The sequence below is a fragment of the Bombus affinis genome, chromosome 1 (assembly GCF_024516045.1).
Source record: "Bombus affinis isolate iyBomAffi1 chromosome 1, iyBomAffi1.2, whole genome shotgun sequence".
Lineage (NCBI taxonomy): Eukaryota > Metazoa > Arthropoda > Insecta > Hymenoptera > Apidae > Bombus > Bombus affinis.
Genome location: NC_066344.1, coordinates 10,360,104 through 10,380,852, shown reverse-complemented (window position 1 = coordinate 10,380,852; position 20,749 = coordinate 10,360,104). Strand labels below are relative to the sequence as shown.

General features: G+C 36.5%; 1 protein-coding gene across 5 annotated transcripts in view; it reads right to left on the bottom strand.

Moving 5' to 3' along the window:
* The window catches only part of LOC126914074 (hypoxia-inducible factor 1-alpha-like), a 92,864-nt gene that overhangs the window by 47,174 nt on the left and 24,941 nt on the right, over nucleotides 1–20,749 (bottom strand). The gene's annotated exons all lie outside the window — the stretch shown is intronic.

Genomic DNA, 20,749 nt, shown 5'->3' with positions numbered 1-20,749 from the left:
CGATTTCTTTACATAAGATTCGAAGGGACAAAGTTTATACGAATGATTAGATGGTAAAATGGTTAGAAGATAAAGCTTATCTAGCGTTTATGGCAGCTTTTTATAAATGCTTTTATAGCATTCCTAAGCATTTTCGTTTCACGTTTGGAGATTAAAGTTCATGAACCTGATGACAAGCGGTCGTAGAATTTCCAGTTTGTTTTCTCCATGAAAGAAGACGTAAGTCTGAATAGGTGAATCGGATGGAATCAAAGAGCAATACATATGCGAAAAGATCGTTCGATCAGGCGAAGTTGAAATATTAGTAGTACGAACGTTGGCATTTTAGTCGCAGCATCAGCTAATCGTTATCCAAGATCGCGTTTATACTATCGTAGGTAATATACGATGAGATAATATCACTTCCGTGAAAGAACACGATTATGACGACTTTTTTCAATGGAACTTCGATAATTACATTGCGTGCACGTTTGCTTAAATGTTTTGAACTGCTTCTTCGATAAGAAGAAAACTTGGATCTTTTAGCGGTAAATAGATGTTCGTAACGAATGAATGTTGTGTGTATTTACTTCCTTTTCCATTTCCATTTTTTTTCTTATTTTTTTCTTTTTTGCTAGAAAATTAATTAGACGTCTAACGCGAGGTCGAAATATCGCGACTTTTACGATATGTTGGAATAATTTCGAATTAAGGAATTCCAGAATTTGCGAAACTCGAGGCCTGTGAATTAATGTAGAAAACAGCGGAACGTAACCGTCTGCAAAAATAAAAGTCACACATGACAATACAAAGGAAAGCCTGGAACAACTAATTTAAAGAAAATAAACAATGAACTGCAAAACCTTTTATTTTCTTTTCATCATACAGCATAAATTGATCGCAAAATTTTAACCTGCTGTATCTTCGACAATTTTATCGATAATCTTCTTGTTTTTTCTTCACAAGTCGATTAAGCGACTTACGAATATCACAAGTGACACTTTGCAAATTTACGAGAACGAAAAAGAACACGAGGTATTTGCAACGCGAATCGCAATCGATTTACAAAACCATTTCTTCCCCTCGTTTCATTCCTCTTTCCACGTACGTAGATATAACACGGACAAACGGTAAATTATCACACCACCGATCGAGATTCTATTCCGCTTCTGCGAAAACAGATTAAGAACCGAACGTGTCGTTGTTCGTACAATCGAATAAAGCTGCTGCATATTACTTCTTACACTTCGAACGACACCTTCGATTTATCAAAGTCAGGCTATGCCTCGTCAATAATACGTATTTCTTGAAAATTCTCTTATCGCGTCTATCAATATTCATTACTCACAGATAACGGACTAATGACGATAAAAAAGAAACAATGTTTTACCGAAGAAACGATAGGCTCGTATCAGAGAAGGAAATGATCATTTTGTTTTTTACGAACTATGTACAGTGAATCATAGAAATATTTGAACACTTGTTATTCAATCATTTTCTACATACATAATATGTGTAGATATATAATGTGTTTGAAGTTTCATATATACCGTAGCGAGGCACGAGTACATATACAAGTAAAATTTAAAACAGGTCTTGAAAATCTATATAAAGGTTACGAGTTTTTGTAACAAATATATATTTGTAACAAATATACGCTTTACAGAAGTAGGAAATTATTTATTGTACCGATAAGCCTCGATATTTAGTCAGATCACTTTTAGCGTTAATTATATGTTCGGGATGATTATATCCGTCGTATCAAATATTTTTGTTACTTTTAGGAAATATGTATGAAGTAAATACCGCTCTTAACTTTTGCATAACATTTCGAAATTGTGTAAAACTTTGGCAAGATAATCACGATAATCATATCTCATTATAGTGCTAACAAAATTTAAAGAAGTGTTACATACGATATACATAATTAGAAGATATCTAAATGCGAGCTCTAACTTTTATGGACACGAGTAAATATACAAAACGAAAGCAGAAGCGCGTTCCACTCGTTAAATATCACAATTTGTGAATATAATTTATATAATTATCCTAGAAATATAATTATTGTACATTGTCTCTGGATTTTTCGCATCCCTGAATTTCCCGTATATCTATAGACATCCATAGTATGTACACGATATATCCATAAAAATTGTCTACGGTAAGTGTCAAAGTATTTTCGTGAGTCGGTGTATTTCGAGGACAGGTTTCCTAACTTCCACTCTCTCCCTAACTGTCTAGACGTTTTTTTAAAAGCTTTTCCAACCGACCGTTCACGACTGGGGCTTGTCCATGTAATTTCGCCATTCTTTCCTTTCGCCAACAACCATTCAATCTAGCGCGTCTAATGCGACGCGTAGCCACACGTGCATTCATTTTTCAGGGCTGTTGCCCTTACTAAAAAAAAAAAAAAAAAAAAAAAAGAAAAAAGAAAAAATATCATGGCGCGTATTTTGGTGCTTCCTATTCTCTGTTTGTAATCAATGCGCGCGATTATCTGTCCAAAGTACGACTGGGCTATGTAAATTATTCCGTGACTTGACTGAGGTGTTTCACGATATTTTGCGAATATTTACAAGGTTCTTTTGCAGGCCGTATGGTAGATAAAATAATAATAAACACGTTCGGTGCCGATAAAAGAAAGGCGATAGTTCATAGAAGCAAAAAAATTCCACTGGCTAAACCAAGACACTCTGTGCTACATTATTCAATGTAAGATAGGAACAAAAAAAAAAAGAATACATGTATATATTCATAATTTTACGTCATAACGTTATCTAAATTCACTATTCGCCAATTTTTATGTGAGAAGTTAAGAAGTACTAAATCTTTGGACATTCTGAAGATTTAACTTTAATTACTTTGCAATTGTATAAACGGTATAAACATTATAAACGATCTTAATCTCAAGCAGTACACGCGAACTGCCTCGGTAATTTTCAATTTAGACTGCCTCACTTCTTATTTTTATTATTTTTATTATTTATTGATATACCCGTTTCCGAATTCTACACTTTCCATATAAACAGCATAGACTCACGTTTCTTCACGTGTCGATGATTCTCATACGCTGTGGAGATTAGAATTTCTCTCTATCTTCCCATAAATTCTTCTACGTTTATAATACGTTCACTTACGTTTCTTAACTGTATACTATGTATGAATTTCTTTCTATCTTTCTATCAGCTCTTTTAGGCTTATGATAGGATCACTTATGTTTATAAATTGCATCTAATGTCCAGGTCCGATGATGAATGAACTGCGACGAATCTCATATTTGAAGATTAGTATCAACAACAAGATGAATCGCGCACTAGCTTTGCCATACGATAGATCGCGACGTATTCGTACATTTTTAGTCGTCTTCAGGACGTCTATCGTTGATACTCGTTCAGACGTCTTAATTCTATCGTCGTTACATTTTTCTTAACGCTCTCACGTTGCTCGTTTTACTAAAGATATTCATTATTCGCTATACTTGAATTATTTCTTCATCGATAGAATGCCTGATCGCTTAAAAGAAAGAATCATCTCGTTTATAGAATGATCGGTAGATTCCCATCGTGGTAAAATTGCTTCCCAATCGCGGCAATTTGTCATCGAGGCAGAACGTATCTCAAAAAGCTATCGTCGAGAAAGAAAATTCATGGTATAGTAGATAGCTTCTCGTTATCGATACCGAATGAATTATTACTCACGAATATCATGTATAATAATTGTAATCATAATCTACGTAATTGCAGGTATCGTAAACGATCGAAACGGTCGTCCGGAAAGTTTTTTTCGCCTTATGAGGAAATATTGGATGCATAACATTTTCCGTTCTATATTATTTTGTCGAATTACGTATGATCCATTTTGTTCTATCAAAATAAAGATCACAATGTTCGACAGATTAGGTTTCATCATAAAAGACGTGTCTGTAAAAGAAAAACACTTTACGGACAACCTAATAGATAGAGAAAGTGGCAGATTAGTGTCTTTGTTAGCAATGCAAAATAACTTAAGAATCGAGATTCACGGGAATTAAGCAGACTGTAATTAATTAAAAGCGCGAGTAGAATCGACGGTGCTTCCACGAACCTTCGTCATTGATGCTTTACTTGGAAAAATATCTGATTAGCGCGAACGCATAGTAATATCTTTAACAATCATTTTCGAAACACGAAAAATATACTCGATGACATGTTCCAACTTCTTCTCTTTTCTTTGCTTTTTTTTGTTTATTTTCCAATGAAAAATTATTAACTGAATTTTAAAGGTAAATGTTAAAGTATCGTAACATTTACAAAATCTCAAACATCAGCTTTTACATTTACTATACTTTGCCAGATTAGTACTTACGAAAATGTTATGTAAATGTATAAATGTTATGTAAATGTATAACACTTTTCGATGTTCAAAATACCTGTGTCATAGCGAACTTCTTCAATGTGTTCATGCATGAAACAATAAGTGATCGAATACTCAAACGATCTATTTTATACGTACACGTTTATAAATCTCTGATATGTAGAATTTTTGTGCATATCCACGTTCGTTTGTGGGCAAAATTGAAAAAGTCACGCCGAAACAGAGATTCATTTCACCTACCGCACACTCGTATTATAACAGGTACGTGTGCGCATCCTAATTTACATATTTTATAAATTTATACACATTATCTATATTTTTGCACCTTCAGATATGTAAAAACCCACGATCTAGCGACGTCTTCCAACATCCTAACATTCGACAATCCAAATAAACGTAGGAAAAAAGAAACTGAAACACCCTCTACAATAATATGTATTCAAAATTCAAATATCATAAAAATCTATTTTATCCTCGTACCTGTTGTTCTCTAAGGAAAACAACTTACGACCGAACCTTACTTATTTACATCACTTTTATTTTGAAAGTGACGTAAGTCGATTTTTCGATGAAATCGAGAAAATTAGAAATTTACATACATTTTCATATGAACTTCTTACTTATAAAGAATTTACAATTTAAATATCGGGATGTTCGTTCGTATCGATCAAACGAAACAAATGGAATTTCATAATCATTGATGTATTTTAAAAATGTTGTAAATCCATTTCCTGTAACCTGTATAGCCTGTCCAAACAATCGAGGCACCGATAATAAAAAAACAAATGATACAGAAATTAAACGACGTTACATTTCGTTTTCCCGCTCTTACTTATAGAGAAAAATAGATGACAGCATGAGACGTAGATTTTAAATAATTAAAATTCACCGGGCCGTGCAACTCGTTAATTTCGAAAGCGGTGTGCAAGAGCATTCATGATCGTGAAAAAGACATATTTCGTCTGGTTGATTCTGAAAACAACTATTTGTATAACGAATTCACATCTACCTCCTATACAAACCAAGTGGTGGAAAAATGAAGTAAACCTTATCAGGAATACTCGATCGATGGAAACGCAAACACTTTGATATCTCGAAACAAAAAGAAAATGTTCCTACGAAACACTTTCGAAACGAACGACCCACTTAACGAACCGTACAATTCACTAATTTTCTATATATTCCTGACCGTCAAAAAAATATTGATTTAGTTAATTCTCAAAAAAAAAGTAAAGAATTATTTGTATAATGAATTTACATCTTACACTTGTATACATAGAGTCGTATACAAACTAAACGGGCCTGTTATCAAGATTATCGAACCGATAGAAGCGCGAATACTTCGATAACTCAAAGCAAAAGGAGAATGGACCTACGACGCTTCGAAAACGAACGGTCCAATTGATAATAAATACGAGTTATTAATTTCTGTACAGGAGAATAACACAGACGTGTAACGTAACAGAGTTTGATCTTATGTTATTATCGTCGGGAACTCTGGTCGACGTTCCTCCTCGAACGACGCGAAATCGATCAGTGTCGAAGGGGGAAGAGCGGTGCGATGTATGCCTTCGTAACTCTAGAGAAAAACGTCACAGCCTTTTATGCTTCCTCTGGTATCCTTTCCTGCCAGGACATCCTGGACGGACGAGAGAAGAGAAAAATACGGAAAAACTCGGAGACACGAACCGATCGATCGAACGACGCTTGACACGTTTGTTTTCGCGTACAATGAGCGCTTCTCCTGTGGCGATTACACGTTCCGGGCAAAAATTCTTTGCGTCGCAACGAGAGAAATAAGTCAAGGCTGTTATATCGTGGCTCTACGGGCCTTATCAACCGATGCACGAAACCGGGGGAACTTTCCGCGGCCGCGACTCTCTGGCCTCGGAACGCGTCTATTCTGCAACTTTCCAGACGATGCAATCGTGCCCTGACACCAAAAACGCTCGGAAAAGTCTACACGTTGCGGAGCTTTCCTCGGTGTTCTTTACTTTTGCCAGGGCAGTTACTGTTATCGTGGAGCGGGAATTTTTATGCGCTTGCGAGAAATTTGAAAATGCGGAAATACGCAGAATACAAATAATTCAGAAAAAAGGATAGGATATCCAGGGTATAGTAGTCTCTTACAACGTTTAGCAGGTGAAACTTTCTATTTAGGGTTCGTTTCTTTTTGCTTATATTTGTAGAAATGTAAATTTCCGTGAAGATCGGCAGTCCATCAATTTGCGTGGAAAAAATCTTCTAAATGCGCGTTAGTAGACTGTGGACGCGAGATTAAATAAATTGAGATCGAACGAATGCTTGTTTCAGTTATCGGCCATGGCAAGTTATCTAAGTTATTTACTACTACTTGCTTCAAATTAATTATACAGCTATAACATCTTCAGCTGAGTATCACGTCGTTAGACGTTACACATTCAATTAATAAATAATAGATAGGAAATATATAAATTGATAAATCTTTTGAACCCTCCTGGTACACATGTGTAACAACTGTACGTATCAACTAACGATATTGGAATTTGTAAGAATCACTTCAGAACTAGTCACGAATATCTTTTTAAAAAACCAGGTTCTTTTTAATGGAACTTCTGTTACGGTCGTGCAACAATCCATCGTTTGAACAGAGAAATTTCGATTCAAGGAGCAAACGTAACGTCAACCCAGATATTGTACCTAATTCATAGGACCATTTAAAGGATATCGTTAAATTCCTAATCCGTTCGAAACTTTACCGTAAAAATAGAATTCCGTTAGCCAATAGCTCAAAAGTCAATTCGACGTTAAATTCTTATCATATTAAAAAAGAAGCAAAAACAAAAGAAAAGATGATGAGGCAATAATCTGGATAACACTTAATGCTAAATAGTACCTGTCCAGATAAAGAAAAGCAAACAAAGGGAAAACATATAATGTAGTAATCTCGATAATGCTCAATACTAAATCGTATCTATCTATAGAAAACAATAAACGAGAGGAGAAGGTATAACGCAATAGTCCAATAATTTAGGTAAACTATATATGTATGTATGTATATACATATAGTTTATCTAAATTATTGAAATATCGCGTTATACATATATAACGAAAGCAAATGTCAGAAACCAACAATTATCTCATAAAATGTTTCCACTTTTGCTGCAAAATTAATTACTCATTTTATATCTTGCCCTACCGCTCTACGTTTATGTATGTAAATTATACCGAAACGCGAAATTACAAATACGTGTAGTACAACGTACAATTATACAAACTATAATTAGTTTCAAAAGTTTTAACGCTACGCTTGGACATTGATTATATTATAAACTTACATAGTCGAACAGTGTTGAGCCAGTACTTCATTAACAACGTAACCAAAGTAATCCCATATTGTAACGAGTCGCCGGGTTAAATCGACTTTGGAAAGGCCGAAAAACAAAGGGGCAACTGGGAACCCGGGGCAAGAGAGAGCGCAAGTCCACGTCAGGTGTTTCGGACAGGAACCGGACGAGGTTGTAGAAAGAGAGGGACCGTCGAATACGGAAACACCGGCGCGAATAAACGTTGCGGTAGGACGAGAGAGGTTGCGGTAGGACCTTGAACCTGTTGCGCAAGGAGAAGTGGTCTCAGGTTCGTTCAGGAAAGCCTCGTCTTCGCAGAAAGCCGTGTAGCCGATAAAGCAATTATAACAAGGTCATGAAATTGCTCAAACATCATCATACAGCTAGTAAATTATGATGAAGCTACCCAGCGTGGCCAAAATAATCGATTTGTAATTCTTTCGTGGAAATTTGATAAATTTAGCTGTAAATGGCGCGTTTCTAGAGTTTGGATGATTTTTGATAAAATACATGGATGAAAATTTGTTTATTATATATATATATATATATATATATATATATATATATATGAAATTTTTGTATTAATGATATAGTATGCGCCATGTAACTAGACTGAAACTTTGATAGAAATTATAGGTTGAAGTAAACAGATATTCTACAAAGCGATATTAATATTTGATATCGCATAATATGCAGTGATTACAGTAAATATTAGTACACCATTGTATGTTGTATGTATTGTACATACGATAACAAAAAGACTTTGATATCACTATGAAAATGGAATGTAAAACTCAAGGGTAGATGTTTGATGAAAAATAAGAGTTTGTGCCAATGCTTATTGCAGTCACTACGGTGGATTAAGAAATTTTAAGGCATATAAGAGTTTTTACAACACGTGGTTCTATATTTTCCTTCTCGTTACCTCACGCTTGCTAACTTTATATACGTTTATTATAAACTAGGTTTTTACGATAATGATGTTAGCAGCTAAATAGATTAATGTCTTTTACGGTACATTTCCCAGAGAAAAATGCTTCTATTTATCAAGAACTGCTCCGGGCGATTAGTATAATAGTAGCTTATTTGCGTAATAATTTACTGGGTAATTTTCTAAAATTAACAAAAAAAGACATTATAACATAATTACATTTGCAAGAATTTGCTTGCGTTAACCTGTTAATCTGTTGATTACCCATATCTTTAACTATCAAAATCATATCATTTCTATTTAAAAAATAAATATATCATCTATCCTCTCGTATTCACACGAAATAAAATTACCTCGAACGGAACTGGTTCTGTCTCTATTAATTTTTAATTCCGCGGCTAAATAAATTACTATAGTCGATCCCTCTGCTGAAAGGGTTAAACTTGCTTCAACATATTCGCTACATACCAACGACTAGACAACAGCAGCTGTCGATATTTGTAATTAAACTGCTCGTAGTTACATAGCGATCGACCCAAGCTTCGATAAATTGATATTTCCAAAAAAAGAACGTACAAATTGAAAAGGAAGGTAGTTTTGCAAACGGCAGGAACGATACAATTAACGTGGAGGAATAGAAAAGAGAATAAGAAAAAACAGAATAAAAAGACGATTTACTGAAAACACTTCATCATCTGAATGTTTCTCAATGTTTTCCTTGAATGTCATGATAATTTTTCAAAGTAATGTATCAAACGATAAATGTAAATTTTGCACGACGCAATCGTACGGAGATAGTAGGTATTTGATTATATTTAATTCTTAATCATCGGAGCAGGGACGATTTAAATTAGCGAGTGGCGGAGTTTAATTAAGACAGAAAGGAAGTGAATTTTTCCGCGGCAAAGGGTAACTTTTGTATCGAAGGAAATGGACTTTAAGGAACGCATGTTCACGCTACGTATCAAAGTGGACGATCGTTATAGCTATACGAAACGCGGGAACGAGTTGCAGGATAAACTTAATTAAAAAGTGCAACGAAAAGGAAATGCTTCGCGTTGGATGCGTGTCCCGAAAGAAGAACCGGGCAATGAAAGAAGAATCGTTTAACTGGTATGAGTTTCTTATGTTATTGCGATAGGATGCGATATATATAAAAAAAGCATCACGTTTTTACACATCGTTTTACACACGCTTTATACTATTCGTCTATCTATTTTTCATAGATAACAAATTCATCTTCTCGCTGTATCGATCTTTTCATTACTGTGTTTATGAATGTCAAGGAAGAAACGAGGCTAGGAAAACGAGGACCGGCGAAAGATAAATGTACATGAAAAGAAGATACGTATACTGATAATTTCACAACGACATTTACGCATTATTAATGGGCTATTTCATGTAATAGAACGTACCACTGGCTTTGTTTATAACGTGTCTCTGTAATATGCTTCATAACGAAAAGAAAACCAGAATAAACCTAAATATATTTATTCGCGTATAATCTAGAAGAGAAACAATATTCGACGTTATCTGATACAACCATTGATATGTTAGAATAGCTCGAGTAGTTAGAATAAACGACGTGGTACAGGAAGTAGAAAAAGAAATAGGTAGCAACTGAAACGAAGCTTCTTATTCCATATGTCCTTTGAAATTACAGATCAAAGGGGCATAGTATTATCGTTGGTTCCTGCATCTCATGCTAATATATAATATTGCGAACTAGAAATCTTCAAAGAGGCGCGAATACTTCGAGAAGAGCAGAGAAATGAAACTAAAATAGAAAAAGAAAAGCGAGGAACGAAGATTGGAAAAAAGTAGACGAACAAAGAGAAGCTTTGGATATGTATGACAAGACGTCGCAGTACGACGTTTCATAAACGTGCATGAGAAGCACATCTTGAACAGTCGAGCATCGACAAATTGGTAGATATATCATTTCGTATCTTACGCCAGTACGCAAATCTATTTTTCCTAGCTTTGTTTACGAAGTTCGTTACGCGATAGAGAATGACGCAACCAAAATCGAGGCAACGTAGACTACCATGTCCTAGGTAGAGGACAACGAGATCGTAGATGCGGCTGCGTCATCGTTGTTTCTTTCAGAAGACGCGCAGTTCTCTGCCAATTTAGAAACCTTCCACTCCCACCTTAGCAAACCTGAAATTAACCAATTAAGAACGAAGCAGAGGAATAATACGTAACAGTTGCAAAATAAGAAGTAAACGCGATATATTAAGAAATTCAAATAGAACGAGCGTTATATAGATTGTTTCTTCAAGCCAGGACGTGTTAACGTACAGGCTGTTTCGTTCTTGTCCCGCCAAATGCTGCGTCAGCGTATTCTATGATTAAAAGTAAGAAAAACATGTGATATAAATACAGAATCGTGAGAATGCTTTGGCACAAAGTTGTAGCAAAGGTAGGGAAATTTTAAATGACTGGCCCCTGTCGTTCCAGCGACCAACGAATGTTTTACCTGCGGGCAGCTTTGGAACGCGACTTATCTGGTAGAAATTAATTCGCGTCAGGAATTAATATCAACACGGAGGATTTACGTTTCGTTCGGTAAAATGAAAGAAAATCAAGATGAAATTCAGACGAATATCAACGATGTCAATTTTCCATTTACAAAGGCGGACGACACTTTGGACAAGAACCAATCGATCGAACGAGAATCCCCGGGCATTTTGAAAAGAGCACAATAAATTATCCGCAATAAAATAATCTAGCGTGTCATTTTCGAGGCTGTTTCTTTTTAAATTCTGCGAAAATTCTTGCCTTTTTCGTACAAACAATAATACGACGATTAATCTGTTCTCGGTAGATCGACAAAGAAGAGGCCGTATCGGCGTCTAGATTAAAAGCTGTCGATCGGATAATACGATAACGAGCATCACCAACAAAATGTTCGTGATTGTTGTAGACGTGTATGTCATCCTTCGAAATGGCACAGGTAGTTAACAATATCGAGTTAGATGTATAATCGATAAGAAACGTCTTCTCGGACGTGTTACACCAGAGGACAAATCCGACGACGTATTATTGTTATTGTCGACGCAGATTCTTATCGAGACGATGTTTCACAAACATATTAAACCATAAACGGTGCTCTATTAATCGGCATAATTAACTTTGCTGGGAGAATTTGCGCGTTATCGGTGACCGTTGCGAGCTATGCACATACTTTACGCTCGACCTTCTTCAAACGACCTATTGGTAAATAACTTTTTATTTTGTTCTTTTGCCGGCTGAACGCTATCAAGACTCTTGAACGAAATTCAAGGTAACGAAACAATAAATACGTGAACGAGAATCGTCTTATCGCAAGCAGCGAACGAAAGCTTCAATCGTAGACTGTTACGTAAGAAAATTAACGATCACAGTTCCTCGCCAAGAGCAGCAGGTCTCACTGAGACTGCATTCTCGTTCTCGGATTGGAAAATGTTGCAAGAGTAGCATCTCCTTTTGCCAACTTTTACTTACGCGCGAATATTATCGCTGGTCTATGGATCTGCACTTTTGGAAAATTTAAGGTTCCAAAAATCTTAAAGAGATATTTCAAGCAGAGCGTTTATCACGATATTTAATAGACGAAACAAATTTGTTTAGATCCGATTTATTTAATTAAGTTCGTAAAACTATAAAATCGTCAGACATATAGAATAGTATTTTCTCGCGGTGAATCTCGTTTTGCAGGAAATTCAGTTTGAAGATTCGAGATTTGTTTATCACCGTGATAGTACCGTGGTATTGGTCGTCAAATCGAAAATATTCAAATGTTGCTCGAGCGGAAAGAATTCGTGTTTAGAGTACCTCGTTAAAATTCGCCAATGATTTTCTCGAACTAAAGATTATGTCGCTCGTGAACGCTTTTCTTCTAAAGCTAAATTACGCACATTGAACGAACAGAAATTGCTCAAAGGAAAAACATGTAAAAGAGAATTGCAGCAATAAACAACGAGGTTCTGTAACTTTGTCGCCAACGTCATCGTACGATAGGTGAGTTCAAGTTCACGGATAAATTTGGTTATTTTCGTGGTGATGGATCGAGCGTTACCAGTTGCAACGATACGTACAATGCACCGTGACGTGGCTGACCTCCAACCATTTCTACTTTAAGAACAACGCTTGTCCGATTCTGTTCGTCTCTTCCACTAAACGCGTCGAACCGCGTAGAAATCCTGTCTCATCGAGTTTCTCATCGATCACGGTTCCTTCCTTTTCTCTCTGATTCTTCATTGCTTTCCGTAGCTCCGATCGATCGGAGAACATTCATTTTTTCTTTTTTCCTGTTTCTTTTTCTTGTTTTTTTTCCTCGCTATCTGCCTGTCCTCGACCGTGCAGGAATGCATAGTAGCGATTCGCCATGACTAAAATAGTGTGGTGATGGCATCCGGTATATGTTTAAAAAGGAGATTCGACGAAGCTGGCAGCATTTTGAGAAATGTACGTATGTACGAAACAATCGAGATGGCCGTAAACAAACCGCAATCAAAAGCTGCGATACATCGGCTCTACCGCAAAGTACGCCTTTATGAAATTCCATGTTCCTTCTCGTTCGTCTTATCTCGTTCCATCTGGCGAGTGATGCTTTTCATTTATTTTATACGCCGGCAATTCATTTATGCAACAATGTTACCGCGCAATTACGCTAATTGCATCGTACGGACAACATCATCCTTTCAACTAAGTAATTTCCGTATCGAGAATGTTCCTACAGAAGAAGTAAGGTCGAAGATCGCGATAAACATCGCCGTGACAGCAAAATATTTTTCCGTTAATCTATCCGGCAATCAGCTGCATTTACAGCGAATCGTGACAGCATTTGGAAATCTTTATGCATGTCGAAATATCGTTAGAATCGTAACGAGACGCGACTGTCGTGATTACGCTGATAATGTTCGAAACCAATTTGAAAATGTGTATACAAAAGTTACAAGATATTTACAGTAAACATGTATTAGGTAAAAGATTATTGTTGATACGAGGCTTCTTAATACAACGAATAATTGACTATTTAAATAGTTTCATGACTTCTGCGTGATATACAGATGTTCTTGTATCAAATATTTCGTAGTTTCCATATATAGTTTTTTTGATTCGTTTCGAACTTTGCCAAGCTAATCAGGACAATCGTATCTCGTTATAGCGCTGACAATATTTACACAAGTTTCGTATAATACGCATAAATAGATTGTGCAAATAAACACAAACTAGTTTTGCTCGAATCTTGTACCCTGTGTACACGACTAAAAATACGAAACCAACGTGGCGATGTATTTTATTTGGTTAAATATAATAACGTGCTAGTTTCGTAATTACGTGCGTTTAGTCCATTTTTTCCTCTTTTTCTTTTTGCACCTTTGGTAATTTCTGCGAAATACACATATATTTTTCACTGTATATTTTGTAGCCCCTACGTACATCTCGTAACAACGTAATCACGATAACAGAGTCTCGTCACGGTGTTAATGAAATTTCAAAATGTTTCGTATAACGCACACGATAAATATTTAGAAAAGATTTCTGCAAATGTCGAAATACTTTTGCGAGTTACTGTATCTCGAACCTAACGAGATATGCAGCTGCTCTGCACGCCCTCGTTGATGATCTCGTTTCGCCTTCCGTTAATTAAACCACATGTATATTAATATAATATCGAGAGTCGTTTCTTTTGTGATTTATTTGTTATTACAGAGAGAAACAACATCGGTTTGCAAATAACAACGTTGCACGTCAAAGCCGAGATACTCGTATTTCCATAAGTGTATTGCTTTTCGCGAGCATAACATTTATCAGTTACCTCTACTCGTGTATTTTCAATAATATTTCAAACAGTATTCCAGGATGGTTTGTAGTTCGCTTCGAATACCGAGTGAACTTCTCCACGTGCAATATGTTACACGTGGCACAAGCGAGTTTAATTAAAACATAATCGAGCTAAAGGTGCATCTTCCCCTGCACCTTCCCATCCTCATATCCGCTCTTTTCCTGTAATAAAATTATCAAACAATGGATTCACGCGTTTATCTCCAAAGGAAAAATATGTCCGACGTTTCTCTACAGGGTAACTGTATTTTTAGCCGATCGAAGACGAAATCAATCAACGAATAAAACATAGCAAATCGGTTTGAATTTTTCAAGAAGAAACGAATCAATTCTTCGAGAAATAGAGATGGTACATCACGATGAGAGAAACCATGAAATTTTGGCTTTCTAATAGATTCTATGATAGAAGCTGTAGACGTGTAGGTATCGTATAGAAGCGGAATCTCGAAGCTTCGTTTTCAATTAGCAATTTGTATGGAACGTAGAACTTGCCTTTGAAACTGTACGTTACGTACAAATCCCGTTGAATATGCTACGAAGGAAGAAATAATTCTCAGATGATAACATACGACTTTTTGATTCTCGAAACGTGTAAACTCTGACACCCGATCCACTTCGTGGCCTCGCTGTGAGCTTCTCAGAAGGCAAGCTTCAACCAACTGCGTTTTCTATTAATTTCCTAATTTCGTTACGAACCAGTACATGACTAACAATATCCGATTATCAAGAAACAAACGACTTACTTCCATAAGCTGATTCGTCTGAAGAAGATGGCACAAATAACAGGAAATTCTAAAATAAATTTAAAGCGCCAGAGCGTTTGCAACATCGCCGCTTCTCTGTATGTTTCGATCTACGGAACCGATCTATGTCGGTTTGTACATCTTCGAAATCTACGAACCCTTCTGTACCTCGAAACCAACTGGCGAAAATCGACTTGTTTGTTGAAACCGACTACGCTTTTCAAACGCGAAAACCGAAACAATCTTTTAGGAATATATGAAAGCAATGAAATGGAGGCAAAGCGAGAACCATTTTTATTAGAATGTGACTTAAATTCGCGAACGCAAATTGAAATTAATGCCATCCCTACTATATTATATCGCAGCGATTCGACGAATTTCTCCTTCCCTCTTTTATTTTCGCCTTTTATTTTCCATTCATTACGAAAACATTTATACGCCGGTTACATGTATTCTGAAACGAAGTGAATCGTCAGCGGCGACGGAATGAAACTCTAGACCTCGTTAAAAGACCATTCACGTTTGTTTTTCCACTCTGGCGAGAGCACGAAATGTCATACTGTGGAAACTCGTCGAAAACGACATCGATCCACCCACGAGCCTGTATTTCACGTGTACCAACACATAGCTAGGTGGTGTAGCAACAGGATTGATTCACGCTCCTGGATCCATTCAAGAGAGAAGCTGGTAAATTTGAACCAGATCGCCTACTAGAAAACTGATAAGCGATCCATACTCGATCGAATAACGCAACGGTAGAATATGCTCATGGCTCCTCGAATCGTTCGAAACTCCCACGTTTCGCGTGCATAATACGAATAGAATTAAATACAAGCACGGGAACGTTTCTCTTTGACGATCCAGTTTATTCGGAATATCGATGCGATTTGTTTGGAAGCGTACGTGGGCGGATGTAAACTGTAAAATTACCAAGATAGAAAATTCATCCAAGTTGTATATATTCGGGAATATTCGTTTCTTTAAAACGTAAACAACTGTTGCGTAGCTTCGTACAATGTCTGTGGCGTTGCAACGATTGCAACAATTTGAGGAACGTTTAAATAGTTATTTCGAAGGACACGTTGCAAGTCGTTTAAAAAGGTATTCTAGATAAGATACGTTGCAAGATATAGGGTATATTGTAGGACTTTAGAATTTTTTTACGGGAAACCCGAGCAACTTTTCTATTCGATATTCCGCGGATATTTATTTATGTTCTAGTACGTCAGAAATTTTTTTTTTTTTTAGCGAAATAAGAAAAATCGATGGTACCTTGAGAGCTTGAGACTTTGAGATAAAGAAAGAGAGAGGAAAAAGAAAAGATTCTTAATTAAGACGAATTTGGCTACAACAAAGGTAGCAGAGTAAATGGATTGAAAGTACTAGCTGAAAATGAAGTTGGACTATACATCTTGTTATCTTTGCCGTATCTATTGTGGATTAAAAAAATAAAAAACACTCGTCATCACACGTACATCGAAGGAGCATGCAAAATTCGGAGCCAATCGATCAAGTATGTTTTAAAATATCATAGTTTAGGAGAAACTGTGTTTAAACGCTATTCCGCTAAACTAAAACGCCCACGAACATCTTCAAGACTGATTCTCGCATCATTCGAACAGTTATAACTTCTTCGATTTTAAGCATCCGAAAGATGTTTTCCACGCGTATTCTCGAAACTATAATCTTCGACAAACTTCTTCGAAAGTCTACGATAGTACCGTTGTTCACGCAAAACGCTAGATAACCCACAAAAAAAATACGATATAAAACTAAAATTATAATACTTGGAATCGTGAGAACGATCGTCTAATTAGAAACAAACGAGTGCATCAACGCGTCATGTTATCTCGTTTGCAACGAAGAAGACGCGTTACATACGCGTTGCAGGAAATAGAAGAACCGATCTGGTAACTAGCGGTAATTGCATAGAAAAACAGGTGCATGCTGCGTTACATAAACGCAGGGACGCGATCGAAATTATTAAACATCGGAGAGAATATGTTTGCTGGCAAACGTTGGGACGACCAATAGAGCAAAGCTTCGTCACGAGACAAGGTGGCGGATTGTGTCGCGTCCCGACGCTTCGAGTAAAGGAAGAGTTGCTCGCAAGGCCATAAAAATCATACGACACGTACGAGAGTTTCTCGATTCGATCCTTCCAAAAGGTTAAGCCCGTGAAAGAACGATTTAACCTTCACCTTCGCCGCAAACATCTCTCTACGACTACCGATCGTACAAACGGATTAGCGTGGCGTCCAGTTGCGCGTATGAATGAAGCATCAATAAGCGTAGATAGATGCCGATAGACACGCGGTTATCGCGACGTGAATTTTAAGTACCAACACTAGGTACATTACTCTGACGTACAATGCCACTCATAAATATTCGAACACTTTCGTCGACGCGTAGCAACAATAAGCAAATTTTTGCTAAGTGTACATACAGATTAACCGAGCGATGGTACACTGGCAGCCTTTCGTGAATAAGTTCGGTCACAAATATCCGCACTCTTTCGTCTATATGTAAGATGAATTTCGTGAATTGTATAAAAGGTACAAATTGATCGTGGAACGGTAAATACACAGCGGGGAGTCTTTCGGGTCACCAGCAGGATTCTGATTTTAGTTACGCAATATAATTGCAAAGAGCCGGGTTATTTTCGATCGATTGAACTTTGTCAAACCGAAACCACATGAACGTTTCTATGATTTCTAACACATTTTTTTAAATCTGAAATTATAGCGATAGCTCGTTAAAAATAGCAGCGTGATTGGCAATGAATTAATAAGAGATGTATTAGCTTTCTTGTGTAATCATCAAACTATAGATTAAATTTACCTGCTAAAAAAATACCACCATCGCGGATAACTCGATAAATTACATTTTTCATCCGTTATAGAGATTTTATAGAACTATATTAACATTCTGAAAGTTTTCTACGTTTCTTATCAAAGCAAACTATAAGCTTCGCGTGAGAGAAAGGAATGAAAATTGATTATAAGAAAGGTTACAGTCGAAAACACAGGGAAAATTACATTTTCTATTATTTATAAAAGAAGGATATTAAAATTCGAAAAGTTTCTGGCGCTTACTTTCAAGGCAAGACAAATACTTCATATTAAGCAAAAAAACTGCGAATTGATTTCCATTCGGTCGCAATAAATATCCCGATACTCTATAACAGAGGATATGAAAACCTATTCAAATATTTCCCTATCCCTCTCTCTGCCTATGTACAACGATAAAAATCGAAATTATCTTCTACCTGTGAAAAATGTGATTCCAACTGCAGAATTGGATGTTGCGTAACGACATTGGCAAGGAGTCGACGATACCGTGTTTGTGTCAAAGCGACAAGGGAAAAGCAAGTCACCAGGGACAGTGTAATATACGTAGATCAAAACTACGTTCTAAAATCGCAAGAACGAGCGGACACGAGTTGTGCTTGTGAAAAAAAAAAAGTGAGCAAGGTCAACGAGTCGATCAAATCGTGATCAGATGTGTTTCGATTCGAAGTTGGATGGTGTTCGGATTAATGGTAAATGAAAAAAATTATCGAGGAACATTATATATCGGTGAAAAGAGAAAGACGGACGAACTATGATTAACTCGCGAATACACCGTTTAAACATTGAACAAAAAAACAAACGATCAGTAAACGCGTTAGTATCTTGGCTAGTGCATGCAACCTTCGAAATTTGCATATTTATAGAATGAGTCTTTTCGATAACAAAAGCGTAGACACAACAGACTCTTGTTTATTTGCTAATTATAATAGTCCTTGGCTAATTTTAACAAATTAATCGACGGCGTTCGTCGCCCTTGCAAAAGAAAACCTTGAATATTCCTATGAAATGAAAATAACAGGAACACAGATAATACATATTGTTTTCATCGCATAGAAAAGCGGGTCGAAGGAACTACAAAATTCCTGCTCTATATTCTCTCTGTTATTTCATATTTCTCTTTTCTTTTTTTTTTTTAATTTAGCTATCGTGCAAGTGCATCGTTCATCCACTCAATCCTCGTTCATCCTACGCTTTCTTTACTTAATTTTTTCTCTCATATCAAATTGACACGATGGTGAAAAATGATCGCAATATTCATAACGAATATACATTAATATTATTAATAATATTGATAAAAATATTTGGAAATTTCTTCGTTGAACATAAAAAGCTGTAAGTAGAGTTAAACTTTGATAGAACATTTGATAGATTATTTGTATGCTTGCGGAAGCTAAAAGATTTTGCTATATGTACTCGTAGAAGCTCGCGTGAAAATTTATAATAAAGTTGCCTATCGTTTCCTGTGTTTTTTGCCGATCTCCTCAAACGATACAGTGAAAATTACCACCTTTTTAGAATTTATTGCACCATGTAAAATTGACACAAAGGGTAGACGAGGGTTACTCGTGATACATAATCGTTCGATAAAAACGTAGTGCGTATTTTCTTCGCAGAATTTTATGTTCTACCTGGACTCGCTCGACGGGTCCATTTTACGAAAAACGTAAAAACCACGCGCGGCTCTACCCTTTGCTCTTTCCATTCAACCTGCCGAAAATGTCTTGAGAAGTATGCACACGAAATCCTCGGTTATAGATACAGAGACGTCAATAACACCATCGGCGGATTCTTATAAAAGTCGTCGCAGTAAATTAATTTGTCATGCCAATTACGTAGCGGAATTTCCATGAATCACGTGATAAAAAAATTGCACGTGCATCTTAAGCGCAGAGGAAACCGTAACGATCCATTAAATATGATCAATGCACGAAAAATACGAGAAGAATACAGCTCGACGCGTCGTTTGTTGCGTTCGTCTTTCTTCTATCGTCATCGATTGAGTTTAGCGTGTCAGGTTGTAAAGCGAATGTTGTCAACTTTGGACAATTTGGACGCGGTTTTCGTATCTCTCGATCTTTAAACTTGACAGACTCGCCGGTCGGCAATTTTCGTGAAATTTTAAAACGAAAACGCCGCATCGCTGTGAACGAGATATAAAATTCATGTGGAAACGAACGCGTTGACAATAGGTTTAATAAAAGCTACCATGTAACATTTCATGTGCGTTACAAAATGCGATATCGGAACTGAAAGCTATACACGGTACCGTAAATAGTTGTCATCATTAACAGAGAGATCTACGATAAATACTACTGTTCCAGGTCGGGATTGCGAGCTGCGTCCTTGTGTAAAACATTTCCAATGTTTCGCCAGCGATGCAACTGGCATCACCAGGTATCCGAGAAAACGTACTTTCCGTTATCTACTTCGCATTACTGCAACGTAAGCAACGCGTTAAAAGTATTTTCCATTGGCTAGCGATTTATAGCCGACATTAATATTCAGAGTTCGAGTCGTTGTACATATATCGTAAAAACTTCTTACAACTGTATAATGTATTCAAGATAGACAGAAGTGTTCTTTTTCTGTTTTTTACGTAATTTCCTGTGTATAACTTGCGATGCTAAATGAAATGCTGGAATAACAACATTGTACGCTCTTCCAGTAGACTTCGATTTTTGCAGAATCACGTGTAACGTTCACGTGTCCACTGACATTAAATACGCCAGT